The sequence below is a fragment of the Sturnira hondurensis genome, unplaced genomic scaffold (assembly GCF_014824575.4).
Source record: "Sturnira hondurensis isolate 20B ecotype Veracruz unplaced genomic scaffold, ASM1482457v3 Scaffold0007406, whole genome shotgun sequence".
Classification (NCBI taxonomy): Eukaryota; Metazoa; Chordata; class Mammalia; order Chiroptera; family Phyllostomidae; genus Sturnira; species Sturnira hondurensis.
Window position 1 is genome coordinate 9,510,969 of NW_028080037.1, and position 22,167 is coordinate 9,533,135.

The following is a 22,167-nucleotide window of genomic DNA, read 5'->3' on the forward strand; positions in this document are numbered from 1 at the left end:
AAAAATCTTCAGGTCAACAAAATGAACAACCTAGTGTGAAAAATGGGGAAAAGATTAGAACAGCCATTTCACTAAGTAAGATATATGAATGGCAAATAAACAAAAGAAAAAATACTTAATAATATCACTATTTACCAAAGAGATGTTAATTAGAACCCCAAAGAGATACTACTACATCCCTATTAGAATGGCTACCATTAAAGAGACAGAGTATACGAGGTGTAGGCAAGGATGTGAAGGAACCATCTCTCATATACTGCTGGCAAGAACGTAAAAGGAGTACAGACACTTTGGAAAGCAGTTTGGCAGTTTCTTAAATAGTTAACCACGCACCTACCGTCTGATGTAGCCATTCCACTCCTAGGTATTTAGCCAAGAAAAATGAAAGCATATGTCCAAACAAAGCCCTGTATACAAATGTTCACAGCAGCTTTATTTTTAATAGCCCAAACTGGAACCAACCCAAATGTCCATCGACACATGAATGGATAAACAGTCTGCGGTAGATGCAGAGAATGGAATGCAACTCAGCACTGAAACGGACTAGACTGACACATGCTACAACATGGATGACTCTCAGAATAATTATGCCAAGTGGAAGAAGCCAGATAAACAAGGGGCACATATGATTTCATTTATTATATGAAATTCTGGAAAATTCAAATGAACCTAACAAGGCAGAAAGCACATCACTGGTTGCCTGGGGGTAGGGTTGGGGATAGGGCTGGCATAAGAGAAGGGAGGGGTTACAAAGGGGCATGAGAAAGCTTTTGGGAGAGTTGGATATACATATTCATCATGATGATGGCTTCATATATATATTCACTTATTANAGCAGTTTGGCAGTTTCTTAAATAGTTAACCACGCACCTACCGTCTGATGTAGCCATTCCACTCCTAGGTATTTAGCCAAGAAAAATGAAAGCATATGTCCAAACAAAGCCCTGTATACAAATGTTCACAGCAGCTTTATTTTTAATAGCCCAAACTGGAACCAACCCAAATGTCCATCGACACATGAATGGATAAACAGTCTGCGGTAGATGCAGAGAATGGAATGCAACTCAGCACTGAAACGGACTAGACTGACACATGCTACAACATGGATGACTCTCAGAATAATTGTGCCAAGTGGAAGAAGCCAGATAAACAAGGGGCACATATGATTTCATTTACTCTATGAAATTCTAGAAAATTCAAATGAACCTAACAAGGCAGAAAGCACATCACTGGTTGCCTGGGGGTAGGGTTGGGGATAGGACTGGCATAAGAGAAGGGAGGGGGTACAAAGGGGCATGAGAAAGCTTTTGGGAGTGTTGGCTATACATATTCATCATGATGATGGCTTCATATATATATTCACTTATTAATATGACTATATTGATGCATATTAATAAGTATATCAATAAATATCACATTATATTAATAATATAATGTAATAAACCCACATTGATGAATGATTAACAGAAATATAAATAAATTAGTGAATATATTGATGATGTGTGATATATGGATAAATATATTTATAGATATGTTAAACATATGTTCTTTAAATATATTCAATTATCATATGTTCATTATACACCAATAATATTGTTTTAAAAGGACACAAAAACTGAAAGGCAAACAAAGTAGAGATAGTTCTTACAAAATATTTGCCAGTTACTCTTAATATCAGGGAGGTGAACACATACAAATACATACACCCACCCATACACTTGAAGGACACAAACAGGAAATTTAAAAATGAAATGGCAGTGGGAATTCATGATATAAAACATACAGAATTCCACTAGCAATTACAGAAGTAAAAACTAAAATAATAAGACACCTCATTTTGCCCACCAAATGGGCACAGTAATAGAAAAAAGATGCATTTTTTTGGGTGAGGGCATAAGGTTACGTAACTGGAAGAACAGAATGGGTGCAGTCTTTGACCCAGTGATACCCTAATAGGAACTTTATACGAGGCCATTCTTTTATTGCTTGTTTTGTTTTGTTCTGGTGAAAGGCAGGTATAAGCAGGCAGAGTAGGAGAGCTGTGATCCTGAAGATGGTAAATGTGGCTTCTTTCACCTGCAAGTTTAGATTTCTTTGGAGGCTTGTGTTTTATCTAAAATAAGTGTTGGGATTTCAGGTAATTTTTTTTATTTTCTTCTTTTTGGTAATGTGCATTACTACAACAAAAAATAATTTGACAACAGAAAACAACTTTAGCTCATTTCTTTTAGCTAAGTAATTCGCTACATTGTAAGCTATAGCTGAGAATAATAAAAATCTATAAGGGAATAACCTGAACCTACCAGGTTTTATAACATAATATTTATCCCAACTTAATGAATGTTTTTCTTTCCTTTTAATGTATTTTTCTTACAAATATAAAAATTAATTGTAGAAAAACCAAACTGTACAATTGGTTCCTATTTTATATGAGAAAGCTTGGATCTACGGACAATACCTTTTTGTGTACGGCACAAAATATACTGTGTTGCTCAAATTCATTTTAGCAGCAACCTTTTCTCCTCTTTTATAATTTCGGTCTTCTGTATTTATGGTGCACCTATGGAAAGAGAAGAATAAAATACATAAGTACAGGAGCAAAATTAAAGAAGCAACGATCAATAACAAGGCAGCTCTAAATATTTACAAATAATATTACAAAGTTAGAATTTTATCTTCATCTGTTGGTGGACGACAAAGGTAAAAGCTAAGGTCTTGCCAACAGAGACACAGGCCACCCCTTCACAGGCAATACCAGGGAAACAAAGGTGTCATTAGATTTTGGAATCTATACTAAGGCTTCCACTGGTTTGCTTGAGTCCAGGGAAACTCAATAGCGGCTACCAGTAGACAGGACTAATCTGACAGCACACACTGATGCTACTGACTGTCTGTCAGAAAGGCTGACATTCTGAATTGCTTTTCCGATAGGCATGACGATTCACACTGACTCATCTATTTTCCCTTTCCGAGGCTCTCCTATAACCAATCCCCTACACTTTGGGAGTAATGATCATTCTTTATTATCTATTAAAGAACTACATGCCCAATGTAGAAAATCTGGGAAATATATAGTACTGTATGAAAAAAAAATCCATAATGCTACCCAGGAAAAACTCCATTACCAATTTGGCATACGTTTCTCTAAGCACATATTTATTTCTTCATGCCCATATATATCTTGTTATACAGCTGAGATCACATTTACACATATAATTTCGCAGACTACCTCTTTTATCTAACTATACTATAAGCATTTTGCCACGTCATCAAACACTATTCACAAAGATCATTTAATGACTACTCAACTCTTATGGAAGAGCCATATTTCATTCATAACTGTTTCCCCACAATTTGAAAACAACGCCATAGCCAACCCTTTGTTCAATTATTAAAATTTATTACATTTTGAAGATCTTTGTGCATATTATCTATCTATATCTTAAGGCTTTCTTTGGAATGGATTTCTAGAACGGTATTTGTTGGATCAAACAATGTAACAATTTAAAACTTATGCTATTGAAATAATTTTTAGACACTTGACTAGCTTTGGAGATGAAGGCCTCTCTGGTGCAGGGGGTGGGGGGGCAGTGCTAGAAAAGACACCAGCCTCCACCTTCACCTTTTTCCTGCTGAAGATATCCCAATCTCCACTCACGTCTGCACTCACAAACTAGTCTTCTTTATTTTTGTTATTCCCTCATTCTGTGGCTATGAGACGCCTTAGATTAATTGGTACCTACAACTTGCCAGAATTCAGCATCGCATTTTACGGAATCACTAACTAATCAATAATTGTTATGTCTGACTACAGCTTCAATGAATGAAAATATTTCCTTCGCTCTTATATTAATACTACTTGCAAAATTTCTAAGACAGTAGATTTAAAGAAGGCATTTACTAACATCTTCATGTCCTGACAAATTTCAAATGCAGGAGACGTTCACTTTTAGAAATTATTCTCATGCTATGAACATCCAAAGCTTAGTATTTTCTTCTCTGTAAATACTCATTTTTACATTATGTTCTTAAAATATGTAGACTCCCCATCTTCAGGTGCATGCCTCTATCAATGTTCTAAAACTCTCTATGGCTTGTAGGAATTAAACTTTCTGAGTTTGACCATTTTTTTTCCTGCTAGAACACGGCACATGTTATTGAGCTTGAAAACTATACTCTGAGGTTTATCCCTTACACCTAAAGGATGTTCTCAGCTTCCTTCCATTCCACCACCCCTCTTCTTTCTCTACAAATGTCTCTTTGGATTCCATGAGACCGTCTTTTCTTGTTTTTCCAAATTATTCCTTCTTTAGTTTATCTGCTCTATGATCTCTAAGAAAAATGTGGTCCTCGAAGGATTCGCCCGAAGCACTCTGTGTGACTGCAAGCTGCTCTCCTAATTTTTGCCCGTGTCATGGTTTCATGTAACACAGTGTCACGAGTCAGAGCTAAACTCCGTTCTAAGGTCCACCCCATGTTTTCAAGGATCTATGTGGCTTCTCCCCTAAATGGTTCACACACACCTCACATTAACTTTGACTCTTCCCTTTCCCTTGCCCCAATTAATTCATGATTCTACTTCACATATTTCTTTTCTGTGTTCTCGACTTTCCATTTCTGTTAGGATTCTTTATCCCTTTCCTCTGCTTCTGCTTTCAGCCGCTTATCTTTTCTGGAGTTCCTCTTAAAAACACTGTTACCATAATCATCTTCCTGAAGCACAGCTCAGATAACATCCTATCTTTGCTCAAAAACCCTTCGATCTCTCCCTATGGCCTACTTTAGCTGACAGTCAAAGCTGGCCTCAAAGCGTCACTCTAACCTAAATTCTAAACTCTGTAATCAGGACAAAACGAATTATTGTACAGTTGCATTTTCATAACTTTGTCTTCGCTTACGCTGTTGCCTCTGCCTAGAACATCCGAGTCCCAGCCACCCTCCCAGTTCAGCCAAGTGTCATCTTTTCTATAACACCTACTGTTTTCTCTCTTTGCTTTAGTTTATTTTTATTTTTATTTTTTAAAATTTTATTTAGTTATTTTTCAAGTATAGTTTTCTGTCTATTACTCCCATCCCACCCCCCCATGCTCCCCCCTCCCATTTCCACCCTTCTTAGTTGTCCATGTATCCTTTATATTTGTTCCTCTACATCCCTCCCCTATTTCCCCTGAAATTCCCTCCCCTCTCCCCTCTGGTCACTGTCCCCCTGTTCTCTATTTCAGTGTCTTTGGTTATATTTTGCTCGCTTGTTTGCTTTGTTGTTTAGCTTCCTGTTAAAGGTGAGATCATATGGTATTTGTCCTTCTACACCTGGCTTTTTTCACTCAGCATAATGCTTTCCAGTTCCATCCATGCTGTTGCAGTTTTAAATACACACATATTAGTACTCCCAGTGAGTGACAAGTGCCTCTTTAGAGTAGGATCCATGTCTAAACATGTTTTGATTAAACATTGTATCTTCATGCCATGGCTTTTAAAAACCAGTTTTTACTACAACTCACCCTTTGAAAGTATACAACTCAATGCATGGTTTTTAGCATATTCACAGATACGTGCAACCATCCTAGTCAATTTCAGAACATTTTCATCACCACAAAAAGAAGTCCCATACCTCGTAGCCATCACCCCTTTGTCCCACCCCTCCATTCCTAAGCAACACTAACCTACTTTGACTGTAGATGTTCCTGTTCTGAACATGTTAGATGAAAGGACTTATATAATGATATTATTACAATCATTTGTGTACAAATTTTTGAGTGGACATACATTTTTGTTTCTCTAGATTCAATGCCTAGGAGTTGAACTGCTGGGCCCATGGCATCTTTATGCAGCAGACAGACACACTATAAAAGTCTGCTGAAACTTCATTCGTTTTTTCATCCCAGTTTTACACGAAAAATTCTCTTTCAATTCATCCTCCCCTCAAAACATGAGGAACATTTTTCCTTCCAAGAGGACAGCATTTGAATAATTAACTGAAGATGAAATAATATGCATGAAATGATTTTTCCCTCTTCCTTGACCTCCTGCAAACTCAGGTATTGCATTTATAGTGAGAATGCAGAACTGTGCCAAGAATGTAGTATTTCAGGTCTTGGGCCCTTAGGCCGACCGAACGATCCAAATCCAGCTAGCTTATAATAGAAGATTTTATCAGAGACATGCAACTGAAATAATTTTTTTCATTCTTTAGTGTAAGAAAGGGAAATCTTCCAACAATGATAATCCAGTCAATTATTTTTCACAGACATTATGACTTAGGATAAGAAAAAATGCTTGTTGCCCTGGCTGGTGTGGCTTATTTGGCTGAAGTATTATCTTGTACTGAAAGCCTGTGGGTTCAATGCCTGATCAGGGCACCTGCCTAGGTTGTGGGTTTGGTCCAAGGCCAGGGGATGTGCAACCAACTGATGTTTCTCTCTCTTTTTCTCACCCCTCTTCTCCTCTCTGTAATAACAAATAAATAAATCTTTAAAACAATAGCAAAAATTTCTCTAATTTTGCTATATCTTACAGGGTAATCAAGAAAAGTTTAATTAATGTAAGGTCAGACTCTATGTCATAATTTCTCTAAAGGCCTTTATAACACTTCAATAAATAGTGGTGGATTTAGTTTTTAAGGGGATGAAAGAGTAAACAAATTTGGGGATCTCTTTAAGAAAAAACTTTTTACGTAATTCCCACACAAGTAGGTATAGTTCCTTAAAAGGGCTGGTATAAATGAGGGACGCTCGAACTTAAGCTTCATTTGTGTAAATTCCTATTATTTCATTCATTATCTTGCTCCCAGAAAGCAGGTAAAATGTTCATTTTACAGCAATAAAAAATGAAGTAAAACTAAGTGATAGGGCTCTGGCTGATGTAGCTCAGTGGATTGAGCACAGGCCTGTGAACCAAAGGATCGTGGTTCGATTCCCAGTCAGGGCACATGCCTGGCTTGCAGGCTGGTTCCCAACAGGGGATGCATGAGAGGCAACCACACATTGATGTTTCTCTCCCTCTCTCCTTCCCTTCCCCTCTAAAGATAAATAAATACAATCTTTTAAAAATAAGTGATAGGACTTTTTCAAAGTCAAGATTAAGTCCAGTGTCCTTTCTAATCCAGCTACAATACAATCTCCCAGACAGGCTTGAACATAACTGTCTTTAAAGAAAGAAACGACTGTTTTGGTTAGCTGTTGCTACAGTCAGCCTCTAACACTGACCTGTTGTTCTGAGATAAGAAACCCCTTTTATGGTACTTTCACTTTGAAAAGGAAACTAGAGGACACTTGCTTTTTACGCCCGTAACTATATATGTCCATTGTGATCATTCGTTATTACTCCAGTTGAGAACTGGAAGGGAACCTTAGCAATCATCTCATTTCTACTTAGCCAATAATGCAGAAGTGGCTGGGGGTTACTGATTATCATAACAATGATAACCTTTAGACTACTCCTGGGTCAACTGACATTAAATATTATGAAGAGTACTCTTCCAAGTCACCTTTTTAAGACTTTATGTGTGCTAAAAAGCAAAAAAAAAAATCAATTATTTTGGTTTCTTAAAGACTCTTATTTCCTCCCACCCCTTATAAAATAGATGTTTAAGTTGAGAGACAGATGGGAAAGAAAAAGCTCTTTTAAAAATAAAAGATTTTATTTATTTATTTTTAGAGCGAGGGGGAGGGAGGGAGAGGGAGAGAAACATTGATTGGTTGCCTCTTGCCCGCTCCCAGCCAAGGACCTGGCCCCCAAGGCAGGCATGTGCCCTGACTGGGAACTGAACCTGTGACATTTTGGTTTGTGGGACAGCACCTAATCCACTGAGCCACACCAGTCAGGGCAGGAAAGCTCCTTTGGATTTCTTGAATTTAACACTGAAAAATTTAGTTTTGTGTGATACGTTAATATGAGGGTCGCAACTTGAAATCAATTATTCATTCATTGTGGGAAAACGGTACTTCACCTGAGTTAAGACCAGTACAAAAATGGTGCTGATTTGTCTATGTAAATTCCAAACTATTCCAATAGATTTAACCAGGCTTTTGAAATCTTCACTTCTTACTGTAACTTACTCATATGTACAGTATGAAAATTGAAATGATAATTTACTCATTAAAATAGGGTTTCTTAAACTTGATGAATATTTAGATTGCTTATAAAAAATTCTCACAGATCCCTAAGACTTTAACTTTTTTAGTAACTCACTTTATTTATTCATGTATTCATTCAGCAAATATTTATTAAGTGTCTAATGTGTGTCTAGTACTGAACAAGGCTTTAGGTTGTTCCCGGCTTTCATAGAATTTATATGTGTCCTAACGGAAAGAAACACATAAGTATTGATATGTCAGGTATTAACATTTATAATAAAGAAAGATAAAATGAAGCGGGGTCAGAGGTCAAGATAGATCTCTCTGATGATTTGATAGCTGAGCAGACACCTGAAGGCTAAATGAACTGAAGGAGAAGCCCTGAAGATACCTGGCAAGGAAGAGTGGTCCAGGCAGAGAAAACAGCCAGATGCTTGGCGTATTCCAGGAAAAGCCAGGCCAGAGTGGGTAGTACGGAGTGAGCAATGGGGAGGATAGCAGGGGAGGAGACAGGGCCTTACATAGCACCATTAAGACTTTGGATTTTATTGTTAAGTCAGCTGGGAAGCCATCGAAGAATTTTGGGAGAGAAGTGATTTAAGTATTTTGAAAAATCACTCTGACTACTATGTGAACAACAAATTGTATGAGTGGGAAGTTTAAAAACAGGGAAACCTGGAGTTAGCCATTACAAAAGTTCAGGCAAGAAATGACGGTAGCCAGTGCTGCCATGGTGGTGGGGGTGGAGATAGTAAGAAGTTAAATTCTGGAAGAGCTGGAAAGGAACAGCCAACGGGCTTTGCCCTTTTGATTGAACATGAAGGAGTCGTGTCAAGGATGACGTGAAGGTTGTGGCCCGAGCCACTACTGAGGATGAAACTTATCCATAAAACTGTAGTAAACTTCTTATAGCTTTTCTATAACTGATACACAACCAATTCACAACTCCTCCTCAAATCAAAGTTAACAACACTGATTTCACATAAGATGCTATTAATTCTGTTGATACAATAACCCCCAAAGCAATTATGTCCCTATCCACCATGTTTCAGCTTTTGTTGTAAGGTGTGATTACTTGTCATGTGATGGCTTATTCCTCCCACCACTTTTCTCTGCTCGCATTCCTGGGGAAACTTCATTCATACAGCCTGACTTGACGTCCTCTGGCCTTGAGTCCCACATCTAGGCATTAATTCCACTCCTACTTCTATACTTTCCTTATCACTTCAAGACAAGTAGAGTGCTACCACTTGGCTCTGGGCTGTGGTAAACACAAACTCAGGCCCTTTAATGACAGCAAGCCACAGAACTGCCTGGCAGTCATCTAGACAATCTGCTATGTATTTTTGGTAAGGAGATAATTATCACAATGCATACATCACATTTAAACAACTTATAGAGGACGTTCAGACCTATTTTCATGTCTTCATATTCCCAAGAGTCTTTGGATCTACTTGAAAACACTCTGGAATGGAGTCATATCTTACACAAGGTGGCTGGGTTACAAAGATCAACACTCGAGGCAGAAACTGCAGACAGTTCAAGTTATCCTTGAAAATCCCAGGCAGTGCACCTGGTTTTATTTATAAAATCCTTTCAAGTAATTCTCATGCACAGTTAAGTTTGGGAACCACTGAGATGATCTAAGGGAAAAAAGTCTGTCTATAAAAGGATTCTTAACCTGTTTTGTGACATGAACCTCTTTGTGAGGTGAAGCCTGTGGCTGCCTTCTCAGAATAATGTTGTAAGTGAAAAAAAACAAACACACAACCACTCAGAATTACAAGGGAAACTAATTACACTGAAATAAAATGATCAAAATATTAAACAAATTTATGATATAGCAATATATGTGTTTCTCTATTAGTTTATTTAGTAATAACAGCTAATGGGAGGTCTAATATTTATAACTTCAACAATAAACATAAACAGTATTTTGAGATTTCTGTAATTGTTACATATTATAAAATATCTGTGACTGTTGACAAAGTCTCAGATATGGCCCATCCTTGTGTGGCTTGTTGTCAAACATTCATGAATTATAGAAAGTGCTAAATTTCAGTTAGAGTTTAGTAAACAAAAACGTATTTTCTAACATAGTCTGTGATCTACAAAAATATGGGCATTTCCACTACTTTTAGTTCCAGATAACCAGTGTAAATAGATAAGGCATTCTCAAGAGTTTATTCTGTTTTCTATCAAGCCTCTATAACCTCTCTTTAAAAAAATATTTAATTGACTTTATTGGGTTGACATTGGTTAATAAAATCATATAGGTTTCTTTTCTTTTTTTTAAAGATTTTATTTATTTATTTATCTTTAGAGGGGAAGGAGAGGGAGAGAAACATCAATGTATGGTTGCCTTTCGTGCGTCCCCTGCTGGGAGTTGGCCTGCAGGGAACCGGCCTGCAACCCAGGCATGTGCCCTGACTGGGAATTGAACAGCGATCCTCTGGTTCGCAGGCCTGCGCTCAATCCACTGAGCTACACCAGTCAGGGCCAAAATCTTATAGGTTTCAAGTGTACCATTCTATAATACATCGCCTGTATATTGTACGGTGGGTCCATCATCCAAAGTCAAGTCCTTTCCCATCACCATTTATCCCTCCTTTACCCTCTTCGGTCTCCTCTCACCCACCCTTTCCCTCCTATAATTGCCAACCTATTGTCTGTGTCTATGAGTTTTGTTTTTGTTTTTTTTTTGCTTAATCCTTTCACCATTTCCCCCCAGTTTCCCAAATCCCCTCCCCTCTGCAGCTGTCGGTCTGTTTCCTGAATCTGAGTCTATTTCTATTTTGTTCATGTGTTTATTTTATTCATTAGACTCCACATGTAAGCGAAATCATATGGTATTTGTCTTTCTCTGACTGGCTTATTTCATGGAGCATAATACTCTCTTAATAAAAATTAACAGACTGTTTTGAGGACTAAATGAGATGATATACATCAAGTAGGTAGCAGGTGCAGAACAAAGGTTTGCAAGATGTGGATGTAATTCTTACTTGATCACACCCATATAATATTCATTGTTATTGCAAAGTTGTAGGGAATAATTAGGCATTCCCCAAAGTGGTTCTACTGAACAGCTTTCACTATGTTCTTTGTCACTGGTAGTCTCCTTACTATAGAATTTTATCCTACATGGTGGGAGTTAGTTGAAATGCACGTATGAGCTGTTCCACTGCAAGTATTAAAGATAACAGCCACTGCCAGGGTTTTTAGTTGCAAATGATAGAAACCAATTCTGGTTAACTTAGGCAGAAAAAAAGGTTGTTTATAGGCGATAGTATGATTTACAACAAGAAATACGTATTTGGTCTCCATCCTGATTGTGGTGCAGAACTCCTAAAAGAGAATTTCCTATGTGAGAAGAGCAATAAAGGTGAGCCTTTTGTTATTCATAACTAACCCCTGTCAACTACACCTGAGCTTATGCTAATGAGGTGACTTCTGGAAAGCCTCTAAGGATGGGGGCTGGTTGCCAATGGAACCAGAACAGATTAGAGGGCTGGAATTTTCAGCTCCACCTCCTGACCGCTGGGTAGCAGGGCAGAACTGGAGATAATCACCAATGGCCAATGATTTAATCAACCATGCATGTGTAATGAAACCTCTATAAAAAACAAAAGGATGGGGTCTCGAGAGCTTCTGGGTTGGGAAATACATCCACACGCCCGGAAGGAGGCACACTCCACTTCCGTAGGAATAGAAGCTCCTGTGCTCAGCCACTCTGGACTGCATCCAATGCACCTCTTCAGCTGGCTGTTCAGCTGTATCCTTTATAACAAACTGGTAAACCTAAGTAAGTGTTTCTCTGAGTTCTGTGAGCTGCTCTAGAAAATAAATCAAACCTGAGGGACTGTTGTGGGAACTTCTGTTCTAAGTAGCTGATCAGTCATAAAGGCACAGGTAACTTGGACTGGAGGATGTGGAAGGCAATTTGTGGGACTGAGCACTTAGCCTGTGGGGTCTCACTCTACCTCCAGGGACACAGTGTCAGAACTGAGTTCATTGTCTGGTGGTGTTAGACAACACACGCAAGGAGCCTCTCTCGCAGAATGGAACAGGGAGCTCAGAAAATGGGCAGGCCTCTAGAAGGGCAAAAGTGCAATCAGGATCACGCACAGTACTGCCCGCTGCTGCTGCTGCCGCCACTTACTTCTGCTCCACGGGACTCTTAGCATCTCCACACCTGCCGCAGATTGTCTCTGTTGTGCCCTGAGCCCTCAAGATTCAACGACCTGGGTCGGAGCATCTGATTGACCAAAGTCAGGTGCCAGTTGCCAGGCAACTGAGAAAGAAGTATCTACCTACACTTGTTCATATCCATAGCAGACAGAGGACACGACACTGCCACCCTCCTACGAAAGCACCGGGCAGCCCGCACTCTCGATATTTACTCATTAATGATGAAGACCCACATCCCAGCTCAGAAGATAAGGGCAAACTCGGATTTGGAGTGTTCTGGTGTTCAATTCTGTCTCCCTAAATCAACTCCTTCTAACCTGAGCAAGTTTTATTTGTTTACATTTCTTCTACACCTACAAAAGCTTTAATAAGAGGTATAGTGACCCTGAAGCAGTGCTCAACTATTCATTCAATCATTCACTAATTCAGCATTTACTTGACACCTGCTGTGCTTAAGACATCGTGCTAGGTGCCAAAATATATATAACACAGGTACATGTTCACATGGAACTTATTATCGAGAATCAGTGAGTGTTGCAACAACTACAGAAGTTCCAAAGAGAAAGAGAGGACTTCTAACTCTCTGAGAGGCTGGGGATGAGAACGATTAGGTGATTGGTAGCTTCATGCAAGGGATGGCATTTGGACTGCTCTGTGAAGATCATGCTGAGTTGTAACAGGAAACGGTGTGAGCCAACGACTGGAGGTGGCAGCACGTTTGGAGAGGCAAGGAACTTAAGAAGTCGTTCTGAAGATCTGGCACAGGGTCTTTTGCAAACAAAGCAGAAAGATCAAAGAGCTTGAATATCAAACAAAAGATGATTTAAAGCTTTTTTTCCCCTGTAAATGACAAACATAGATTAAGTTAGAATCAGGCCTCAAGAATAATACTCTAACCACAATGAGTTACCACCTCACACTTGCTAGAGTGGCTATTAGCAAAAGGACAAGAAATCAGTGTTGGCAAAAACATGGAGCCCTGGCTGGTGTAGCTCAGTGGATTGAGCGCGGGCCTGCGAACCACATGATCACGGTTCGATTCCCAGTCAGGGCACATGCCTGGGATGCAGGTCAGTTCCCAGCAGGGGACTCACGAGAGGCAACCATACATTGATACTTCCCTCTTTCCCTTCCCCTCTAAAGATAAATAAATAAAATCTTTAAAAAAATGTGGAGAAAAGGGAACTCTATGAGCTGTTGGGAGAAATGTAAATTGGTGCAGCCACTATGGAAAACATTATGGAAGTTCCTCAGAAAATTACAAATAGAACTGCCATATGACCCAGCAATTCCACTTCTAGGGAGTCACCCGAAGGAAATGCAAGCGCTTGAAAAGATACAGACATCCCCATGTCCACTGCAGCATTAATTCCAACAGCCAAGACATGAAAGCAACATAAGCATCCAGCGAGGGTGGAATGCGGAAAGAAAATGTGGTATACATGTACGCAGTGGAGTATCATTCAACCACAAAAAGGAAGGAACTCTTGCCATTTGCGACAACATGGATGGACCTTGAAGGCATTATCCTAAGTGAAATAAGTCACAAAGAGAAGGACAAACATCATATAATCCCACTTATATGTGGAATCTAAGACAAAACAAAACAAACAGAAAACACTCCAAACTCATACATACAGAAGACACATTGGTGGTTGCCAGGTTGGGGAAATGGTGAACAAATTGAGTGAAGGTGGTTAAAATGTACAAAGTTTTGGTTATAAAATAATTAAGTCCTGGGGATGATGTATGGTACAGCATGGTGACTACAGTTAACAATACTGCATTACATATTTAAAAATTGCTAAGAAAGTAAATCTTGAAAGTTCTTATCACAAGAAAAATTTTTTAGCTATGTGTGGTAAAGGAACTTAGCTAAACTTATTGTGGTGATCATTTAGCAATATATACACACACTGAATGACTATTTTGTACATCGGAAGTGAATATAATGTTATATGTCAAATAACGTTACGTATCAATTATATCTCAGTAAGAAAAAAATAATGTATTTGTCTGGCAGTACTATACAGGCTGGGCTGGAAGCATTTTGTTTAAAAACATTATGTGTACATCATAGAGAAAGAATTTGAAAGAATCATATAATGTTACTAGTGATTATCTTTAGATATTGGGAACATAGGCATTTTCTACTTCCTTTTTACTTTCTGTACCTTCTATATTTTCCCCACTGAACATATGTCACTTTGTAATGAAAGAAGTTAAAATATTTTTAAAAGATGGACTTGGAATAGAAGGCGACTAGAGCATAGAGGTCGGGCTAGAGCTACCCAACAGGAATGACGGTCTTATTCTAGCAGGCTGGCAATGAAGTTGAAGGCACAGGGCAGATACTGCGCCGGCTTCAAGAATCTGGATGCAAGAATAACATGGTGATAATGTCGCAGAGCCAGCAATGGGCTTTATAGCCTGGAAAAGACACGGGAGTCAAAGTTAGTGCTGAGGCTCTAAGAACGAGCGACAGAGAAGACAAATATTCTATGAACAAAAACAGGAAATTTAGTAAAAAGGAATAAACTTAATAGGAGAAGATGATGACTGTTTTCTAGCCAAATTGACTTTTAAGGGCTAGGTGAGCATCTAGGTAGAGATGTATAGCAAATAGAAAGAGAGGTTAGAATTCTGAGAAAATAACACAGCTAGAAATTTAGATCTACAAATATTTGTACAAGGTAGATAAGAAAGTCAAGAAAGAATGAAGGTAACTCAAGTAAAGAATGCAGAGAGGAGAAAGCTGAGAATAAAATCTTGAAGAAATATTCCAAAATTGAATATGTGATAAGAGTGCATGTTAGGTAAGTGCTAAGTATAATATTATATTTCTATAATTAAACATTCACTCAATTTTATAGATAATCAAAAGGTTAAAATGACTTCCATAGGTCTAAGAAACTGAGATGAATAGTCAAAATAATACTATCAGAAATAAAATTAAAAATTTTATATAACTTTGGCTTTTGCCTTGTGTCAATTAAACAACACCAACAAAAAAAAGTCCTCTGTCTTTCTGCCTTTGGAAATGTATTTTTAAACAAGTGCATGCACTACAGTAATAAAATGAACCAGCTGACTTTTTTCCTGGCCTTGTGGCTACTCAAAGCAATTTCTAAGGTTCCATTTCAACTCTAAGAGTCTATGATCCTGGCACGCTGCTTGGTTTTAAAATCTTTCATTCCAGTTCACACACACACACATCCTGAGTTCAACATAACTTAAATTCCCAAACAATCAATTTCACTTTAATTGTCCCAAAGTCAAATTAAAGAAAAACCCAAGGTGCAGTAAAGACCTTTAGCTTCTGCAAATTTTACCTCTCACTGGTCAGTGGATACATGAAGGCACTGTGAGAGTCCTGTATTTATAACTTTTGACTGCCTGCTACAGGCTCTGGAAATAATAGAACATGCAGAAATAAGAGCTTTGAAGATAAACCTTCTTACAGCTAATGAATGATTATCTGACACACAATTTTTCTAAAGTGTCACAGCTATTAACAAGTTCTTTTTTGTCGTTTGTTAGGGACCATTTCTCTCCTGTCTCCACTTTGTTGCCCTGAAAATAAAATTTTTTTCTTAAGCACATTCAGATTCAAGAAGCCCAAAACTTCAAAATTAAATTATATATACTTATTTCTAGATTTACTTTTTTTAAAAAAGGTCTACTTGGCCTTCGCTATGAATTGAAATATGTTCCCCCAGAATTCAGATTTTGAAACTCTAACCCCTGGGTGTGACTGACTGCATTTGGAGAGAGAGGAGGTAATTGAGGTTAAATGAGGTCCTTAAGGGCTGGGCCCTAATTCAATAGGATTAGTGCTATTACAGAAGTGAAAGAGAAAAGTTCTCTCCCCACTCCCACCTACTTATGCAAGGCCCTGAGTATGCACAGCTCCAGAAGGCATGCCATTCTGTAAGCCAGGGAGACCTCACCAGAAACCCGATCTGTTGGCATCTTGGTCTTGGACTTCCCAGCCTCCAGAAAAGTGAGAGAATACATTTTTGGGTTTGAGCCATCTAGTGTCTGATATTTTGTTATAGTGCTTAGGAGACTAAGAAAGAGCCTCCTTAAATTTTTGGACTAAGATTTGGACAATATTCAAATGGCTACTAAATTAGTAGCCAAAATGGTTCCTTTTTCAGGCAGTTTAAAAATAAAAATAAAAACTAGACCCTTTGATAATTATTCTCCTTTCCAATACATATCTTGCTAATGCAAAGAACTGGGTAGAAACAGTATTCTTTGAAATAAGAAAAAGGTTATAATTTTTTCATTAGACTCCACCTAATAACTTAAATACACACAAATAACTAGAATACACATACTAAACTGTAACATCTTGACATAAAATCTGTTTTCAAAGACACTTTACGTTTCTTTGATCTTTCAACAATACTGCCTGCCTCTTAGTATGAACCTCAAATGTCTAAATTCCACAAAATATAAGTGATGACAAGTACTGTCTTCTTCGGGTATTTAAAACCATTTCTTTATCCTTGAGTAGTTTACTTTAAATTTAGAAGCTGAATGAACCCTAATAGTTCCCTATAGTACTACCTGAGTTTAAAAACCTTTTAGAGCTGCTTATGAATGAAATCCATCCTCTAGACTTCTGACAGCATTATCAACCTGAGAATAAAATCTGACCCTGCCGTTCTCCAGCTTAAAGCCCTTTAATCCTGCCAAGTACAGGAATATCACATCCAAACTCCTTGTAGATAGATGGCAAAGGAAATCCTCTGTGATCTGCTCCTTATCTGCTCTTGAACCCTGTCCCGAGGAACTCTGAGGCCTCACACAGGGTGGGTGCACTAGCTATCTCAAACTACTTCCTTGGGATATGAAGAAGCACCTGTTGGCAACTTCTTGCTTCTTCCCAGCTAACTAGAATTTGCTCAAGAGTCTGCTTGGACAGTACCGCTTTGGGGAAACTTTCCTGCCACTGGCTTTCTTTTCATTCCTCAGAGCTTCACAGGGCTCCTTGACTGGGAGATCTCAGTGCAAGTGTTATCTCCTGCAGAGGCCCTCCCAGGCCACCCTCAGCAAAGTACTTTATCTCCCCTCACTGACCGGCTTCACTCTGTTTACTCTACCACGTAGAACTTAAACTTATCTGAAGTTATTTTATTTCCATGTTTGTCTTCTTATTGTTTCTCCCCTGCCTTTCCTATTCACTGCTCTTATTCTCTCAGCAAATATTTTTTAAAAGAATAAAAGGAGATGGCCAAATTATGTCTTTATAGTAGAATCAATCGGATGGTAAAAAGGGACGTGCGAAATCCTACTAAGAGTCTAAAAGAACTAGTGTCTATTCAGATAAAGCACACTGTTTAAAGTGCAACAAAAATGTAATCATATTCAGGAAGGTAGATAACACAATTGGCAATGTCAAATTATAGGGCCAAATATAAGGTGCTTCTTATTTTAACAAACTATTTCTCAGAATCAGGGAGTCACTCCATATTTCAATCCTTCCTTACAAAGTTTCTCAAAGTCCAAGATACTCTCACACTTTCTTTTGAACAATAATAGATTATTAATTGGTCAAGATATATTAGTCTGAAATGACCGAATTAATGGTACTTCGAATGCTTACAGAGGTCCCGAAAAATAAAAGGGAAGTTTATCATCTATTCTTGAAGGTATGGGACTGAAGAACTACGGTGATTCTCAGTGATTCACTGAGATTCTCAAACTTTGATGTGCATCGATCACCTGGGTACCTTGTTGACATGCAGATTCTGAGTGTCAGTAGGTCAGAGCCAGAGATTCTGTGTTTCTAACAAGCTCCCAGGCCATTGCTAATGGTCCATGGACTTCACTTTGAATTGCAAGGCATACAGATGAAGTTGTAAACAGGGTTCTTCTGTCACTGCATTTTTATGATTTTAAAATGTATATGTTTACATCCATAGAAAAGGAGAAGGGCGTGCTAGGCAATTGAAAGCTGCAAAGAATACGAGAAACTTTTTTAAGAAAGGTTTTATTTATTTTTAGAGAGGGGAATGGAGGGAGAAAGGGAGTGAAACTCCAATGGGAGGAGAGGGAAACGTCAGTCAGTTACTTGTATGCACCCTGACAGGGAATTGAACTTGCAACCTTTCAGTTCCTGGGATGATGCCCAACCAACTAAGACAGACTAGTCAGTGTGAGATGGAAACTTTTTATAAAGCTATTATGAATGGACCCTCATCCACCCCATAAATTCAAGTCCATGTTTATAAAACCAGATTTTTTCAAAGAAACACCTTTATCAAAATCAACTATTTCAACTTAAATAAAAAAACCCACAATTTAAAATTCCATGTTCTACCTCCTATGTTCTAAATAGTTTTATTTAATCAGTATACATAGAAGTGTTGAAGTTAGAAAGGGAACACTAATTTTGGTAATAAAAGTTGGGCAATTTTACTAGTTAAAAACGAGGTTTTCCTCTTTTCTTTTTAAAATTTTTATTTATCGCTTTTTTTAGAGAGAGAGGAAAGGAGGGAAGGAGAGAGAGAGAGCAAGAGAAACATTGATTATTTGTTCCACTAATTTATTCATTCATTGCTTGATTCTTATCTGTGCCCTGACAGGGAATCGAACCCTCAACCTCTGGGTATCGGAATTATGTTCTAACCAACTGAGCTACCCCACCAGGGTATTTTTCTTTTTTTTAAATCTTGCCATTTCTCGGGTCATTTAACTTGTACTATATTTTTTAAATATATAGTTTACATTGGTCTTACTTTTTAAAAAATACTAAATTAGTTAGAGATTACATAAGATTAAATTCAAAGAATAATTAAACAAGTTAAAATAAACAAAAAATAGGATCCCTAAATATATAAAACATTAAAATCAGCCCAAACCTTTGAAAAACATTCACTTGCCTCACTCAGCACTGTTTTTCCCCTCTTCATAGAGGTAAACTTTCTCAATGTAATACAAAACACTTAACAGATTCAAAACCTTTTACCTTTTACAGCTATCCTGAAATAAGAACACAGTACCCATTAAAACAAAGATAATAGCTCAGAATGGCAAATCAGAACAGGTTCAGAATGTGTTTTGAGATGCTTTTTATAGGTCTAAGGTACCAACGGCTTCTCACAATTTTGTGAACTATTATTAACAGAAGTCTAATGGTGCTCAGTTTAAATTACCAAAGGTTATTTTTCTTAAATTTAGGTGTTTATTCTTTGTGGCTAAGAACTAGGAAAACAACCCTGTTACAATGTAAATGTATTCCTGCAAGTCTCTGTGGAGGGAGTCAAGCTGGTTTGACAGAGCTCAATTGAAGGGCAGTGGGTATTTTTTGCTTTCTTTTCCATCCATCTCCTTTACTCCGCAATTAAAGCCTAATAAGTACAAATGGAGCAGGATTTCTGGGCCAGAGCCATTTCAGGGGGGTATGAATCGCTGCTGTGCTAGTTCAAGAATATCAGTTGGGAAACATCCTCAAAGGAAATCATGGCGATTCCTTCGCTGATAAGGAAATTGTAAAGACTCTCTTTCGAACTAGAAACAGCAAGCTCAGTAATAATGCCCTCCTGTTCCTCTGAACAACAACAATCTCCCCATTTACTATTTAGCGAAGATTGAAAAGAACAGGACGGAAAGCTCCAGCGATGGAAGGTGTAAAAGGAAGCCTGGCTTCTCCTCAGCACTTTGGCACGCATGATAATGAATTTGCATCCGTCTGAGTGGTCCCTTCCAAAAGTCTGAGAAAGTAAATGTGAGCTGAATATCAGGCGATAAAAGAGATAACTCTGAGAGACTGTGTGGTTGGCAGTTGAGTGCCCAAGAGGTGAGGATTAAGTTCAGTGAACCCAGGTCACAAATCTAAGACTCACCCTAAATGAAGATGAATTCAAGTTAGTTTTCTAAATAGTCTTGCCACATTACATGGGGGGTTAGCAATAGGGGAGTGGGAGAAGGAGGAGGGGGGAGAAGGTACAAAAAATAGCACAGACAGTAGGTAGAAAACAGGGGGAGGGCAATAATAGTATGGGAAATATAGAATTTAAAGAACTTGAGACACGTGGTCATAAACTAAAGGGGGGAAATGGTGGGGGGGTGTGCAGGGTGGAGGGGAATGAAGAGGGGAATAGAACAACTGTAATGGTATAATCAATAAAATATATTTAAAAAAACAAAAAAATAAATAATCTTGCCACATTAAACACACACACACACACACTGAAAAAGCCTTTAGTAAATTCAAGGATGTTTTGCAAATTGTTCTTTTCTTCCTGAATTCTGCTATTTCTGTTCCCCAACAATTATGTGTATCCATGTTCTAATCATTTCCTCAGTCTTTGCTCATCTTTCTCCTTCCCTAGGACGCTCCCTTGGTCTTTTTTTTGCCTGTCTTCTACAGCCAGAAATGACCAAGACCAGTTCTTCATCCAGGACTGATGTTTTGGGCCGTTTTACATTTCTGTGCCCTCTTCACTACTATTCACACCTGCCTGAGTTTCCTAGGTTGCTTGATAAATGTCGCATAGCACAATGCCACCAGTAGCTGCAAATGTCACCATCAGGAAGGCTTGATGATAGTGGCAAAGGAGTGGAAACACCAAAGTGAAGTAGCTGATGGAAGCTAAAAACAAAGCAAAACAAACAAACAAACACACACCCTCTAGCACTTAGCGGAGTGCCTGACACACAGGAAGCTCCATAAGAAAAGTTTGCTTAAGTGTTTTGTTGAAATGTTAAGGACCTTTCTCACCACAAACAACCTGGGACTTTGTAGCTAGACTCCTTCCCAAAGCTAGGAGAATTTATGTAGCCAAGATACTTTTCCCCCCACTTAAATGGGTCCTTATTAAAGCTTGAAGTTGTGGGCAGACTATGTCAGAGTTCAAGGCGTAACAAGACTCAGGGCACGAAAAGAAAGGCTGGAGATGATCGTATTGTAATCGTATTTTTTCTTCTCAGACTATCTATATCCTTTTAACTTTCACAGAACTACACATTACATATGAACAAAATTTAAATTCAAAATGCCTCCTTTAGAACATTACTGTGCTTTCGGATATTTTTCTAGTTGATGTCTTTTGTCATCCTCTGTTCCTACTTACTCATCTTGAAGTGGGGAAATGAAAGCAAAGCGTGACTTTTTTGCAGAGATCAAGGGAGAAAATTAAAGTGGCCTGTGGTATCCTCCACATACTAATCATACCCGCATCCTGTTGGAGGGCACGGGAGGCAGGGGGCAAATGTCAGCAAGAGGAAGACAAGAACGGGTCGACAGCCCCAGGGCTCAGAATGAATGACAGCGCAGGCTGTATCACACTGTCTTCTTACCTCTCTTACCAACCACTGCAGGAAGTCTAGCGTGCTGGTTGCGGACATTCAGTCTGATGTAAGATCACCTGTGTTTCAGTAGTGGTGCTTCTGTCTCTGACTCACAGTGTTGTCAGGTAACTGAACCGCTCAGCGCCTCATCTTTTCCACGGGTAAGTAGGGATAATGAAAATGCCAATGCCTTATAGGGTTGGTATACGGGTTATATGAATAGGCTGCTATCCCGTATTAAATTACTCTTAGTAAATTTTCCAGCTGTTATTGTTAATACAATGAAATGACGGTTCCTGTTTTCTCGGTATATTGATACTCCTATAAATGACAAGTTTTAAAGAAATAGGAAGGATACCCTTCAAACTCCTCAAAGTATGTCTTATATTAAATATTGCCTATGTTGTAGGCCATTCTTGAAGAAGACAACCACAATATTTACTTTCTGATAGATGGCTCGATGGCTCGCCAACATGGCAGATGCCTTGCACTGGACAAATCCAAAATAAAGACTACTGTGGCAGACCCTCCCTGTTGGTTACTTCCCAACAGCCCTTTCTTCCCATTATTCTGCCCACAGAACAGTTTCCAGCCTTGTGAT

General features: G+C 38.5%; 1 protein-coding gene across 3 annotated transcripts in view; it reads right to left on the reverse strand.

Annotated features, from left to right (window-relative positions):
* TAOK3 (TAO kinase 3) overlaps positions 1–22,167 on the reverse strand; it is a 146,232-nt gene that overhangs the window by 78,278 nt on the left and 45,787 nt on the right. For 2 of the 3 annotated variants that reach the window (XM_037052212.1, XM_037052210.1), the window contains exon 2: positions 2,459–2,560. The gene's annotated coding sequence lies outside the window, so the exon portion shown is untranslated. Of the gene's footprint in view, positions 1–2,458; positions 2,561–21,924; positions 21,999–22,167 lie in introns of those variants that run through there. The other variant, XM_037052211.1, reaches the window with a different exon arrangement.